This window comes from Ursus arctos, unplaced genomic scaffold (genome assembly GCF_023065955.2).
Source record: "Ursus arctos isolate Adak ecotype North America unplaced genomic scaffold, UrsArc2.0 scaffold_1, whole genome shotgun sequence".
In the NCBI taxonomy this organism is placed as follows: domain Eukaryota; kingdom Metazoa; phylum Chordata; class Mammalia; order Carnivora; family Ursidae; genus Ursus; species Ursus arctos.
In genome coordinates this window covers 27858252-27861328 of record NW_026622763.1, presented here as the reverse complement: position 1 = coordinate 27861328, position 3077 = coordinate 27858252, and the positions used below count along the sequence as shown (strand labels likewise).

At 41.1% G+C, this 3077-nt stretch overlaps 1 pseudogene; it reads left to right on the top strand.

The window, feature by feature from the left end:
* Window positions 1–437: 437 nt before the first annotated feature.
* Window positions 438–3077, top strand: LOC113263358 (60S ribosomal protein L18a-like; annotated as a pseudogene).

Sequence of the window (3077 nt, the reverse complement as noted above, 5' to 3'; positions counted from 1 at the left end):
CAACTGTAGGGTTGCTATTAACAACTTACTTTTAATATAATGGTCAAATTCCTATTCAAAAAAACTAATCCAGAAGATATTATGCCGCTAAGAAGTAGTAGATTGATATTGAGGTTAGAGAAGAAAAGGTATAAAATTAAGGCCTAGGAAATCAAAAAACTAAAGTAAAGGTGTTGTATGAATATACTGGTCTTTATTTTTATTTCTTTTTACCCAAAAAGATTTAATTGGTTTATTAAACAAAAACAAAATGCATTGGATACAATAAAATAAACTTAATTTAAAATTGGTGAATAAAATGGGTCAAAGGGAAAATGCAGCGAAATTAGAAGAGAAAATTACTGCAAGGAAGTGTTATATACTTGCCAGGAGTAGTCTACAAATTTGAATCTGAGCTTCCAGACAGGCTACGTGAAGAAGGAAATGTGATTCATTACATGGATCAGAGTGTCCCTAAAACAAAGAACATGCCATTTGCTCAGGAGGACACAATTATTCCTGGTTCTGAGACCATAGAGAAACTTGTCCCTGTGGCCCTCCTGGAGAAGACAGAGCACAGAATAGGGAACAATCGCCTCAAAATATGCTCCCAGCCTGCAAAGCAATGCATTGCATAGGACTGTTGAGTTCGCTATTCATTAGTGCCAGGCGGCAGCCTTGCCCTGGGCAGAATTTAACCAAGGCAGTTCTTTGGGGACAGCATGCTAGTTTTCTCAGGGAAAGGGCAGAAGGAATGAGAGAATGATGCCGAATGTGAAGGTGGGGGAGTCCTGAATAAATCCAATCCTAAAACTAATTCCTGTAACGCCTTGGCTAGGAGGTCCAACCTATCTCCACCTGGAAGGCATTTAGCTCCCTTCCATTTACTCATTCCATCTGAACACAATTCACACTTCCTAACCTCTTCTGATGCAAAAGAACAGATAGAAACTGATGGTCTCTGCACCAGACCCACTCTCAAGTTGGCCTGAGGAGAAGGAGTAAAGTGAGCAGAACAGGCAAAGCCAGGCCAAGAAAGCCAGTTTGGTCATGATGTGCTCACAGGTTGTGTCAGTTCACTGGTCAGATAGAGGTCCACCATTCCTGGACTCTGCAGAGAGCCCCAGCTGCCATGGGCAAACCTCTCTTAGGAGCCATTACTCCCATTCATTATTTCACTCAGTCACTGAGTCAACCGTTAGTAATCATGATGGTTAGATGGAAAACACAGCTAGACAAGACACACAGTGCCCCTTCCTAACAAAGCTTGTGGGTTACCCTCTACTGAAGATGCTCTTAATTTATGCAACTCAAGAAAAAAGCATGGAGCTGGAGAATTAATAACTAAAACTCTACATGCTGCCTTTTTTCACAAAAGGCTGTGGGAGAATTCATCTGGGAATCTGAAGAGCAGACTCTGGCCCTGCAATTCTTTCAGTGGTCCATGCCTTTGATTGCCTCATCTATCAAGAAGGAAATAATATGTGACAAATACATCACAAGATTCTGTGACACAGTAAAAAAAGTTGTGAAAGCTAAAAACATTAGGAAAATATTCCCTTTAAAACATGTGCTTGTTGATAAAATGGATCTTAAAGCTATTATTACATAAGTACACCTGAGTGTCTGTCATAGTTAGAAACTTGTACTAAGAATACAAGATAATGAAGGGCACCTGGCTGGCTCAATTAGGAGAGCATGGAACTCTTGATCTCGGTGTCATGAGTTCGAGCCCCACATTGGGTATAGAGATTACTAAAAAAATAAATAAATGAATAAAATAAAAGAAAAGAATACAAGGTAATGAAATAAAAAATGATCATTTTGTTCTACCTAAACACTAGACAATTACATTAATTAATAACATTTAATGGCTTGCACTGAAGGACTCACTGATTTACAAATACAGCCCTTCTAGAATGTTAAAAACATTATTAGGAGTAGCCTGAAATGGCAGCACCCATGTACTCTTATCTGTTGATGTGCAAACAGTGCGGTTATATAAGGAATAAAACATCAAAATAGTCATTTCACATTATCAAGCAAGGTTCAGAGCATGGTAAGAAATGACTCTATTCCAGAGAGAATTCTGCACTCACTTACGACTCCTCTAACTGAAACTAGAACTGTCATCTTCCTTCCCCAACTCACAAGCTATACCAAAGGAATACAGTCAACTGGAAAACAAAGAGCTCTTGACTCTACAAATTAAACCAGGTTTGAGCATTTTAACATAAATGCATACAACATAAGATGCACCATACAGCATTATTTACACAAGGTCAAATTCTTACCTTTTCCTCATTCAGATTGGCTACCAAGTACTGTGTACTTAAGGATTGGATCCACCGCTTTCAAAGTTACCTGTCTGCATACTACAAAAGATTTTATTGAAAGTAAAGGGCTCCCAGGATACCTGGATGGCTCAATGGGTTTAGCATCCAACTCTTGATCTCAGTTCAGGTCTTGATTTCAGGGTCATGAGTTCAAGACCCACATTAGCTCCACACACAGTGGAGTAAAGTAAATGTCTTTACAAAAGTAAAGGGCTCCCTTTTTGGATGGCAGCAAGAGCAGAGAGTGTGCTGTGAAGCCTCCGGGCACACTGCAAGAGTACAAAGTGGTGAGGCACTGTCTGCCCACCCCCAATGCTGTAATCTGCCCCTCTATCACATGCAAATCTTTGCACCGAATCATGCTGTCACCAAGTCCTGCTTCTGGTACTTTGCATCTAAGCTAAAGAAGATAAAGTCTTCAGGGGAAATTGTCTACTGTGGACAGGTATTGGAGAAATCCCCCTCGTAGGTAAAGAACTTCAGCATCTGGCTGTGCTATGAATCCCACAGCAGCACCCACAACACGTACCAGATGCACTGGGACCTGACCACTGCAGGTGTTGTCACCCAGTGTTACCGAGACACAGGCACCCAGCATGATCCAGATCATGAAGGTGGAGGAGATTGCAGCGAGCAAGTGCTACTGACCAGCAGTCAAACAGTTCCACAACTCCACGATCAAGTTCCCACTACCCCCACTGTATCCTACATCACCGGCACAAGTCACACTTAACCACCAAGAGGTCCAAAACCTTCCTTTAG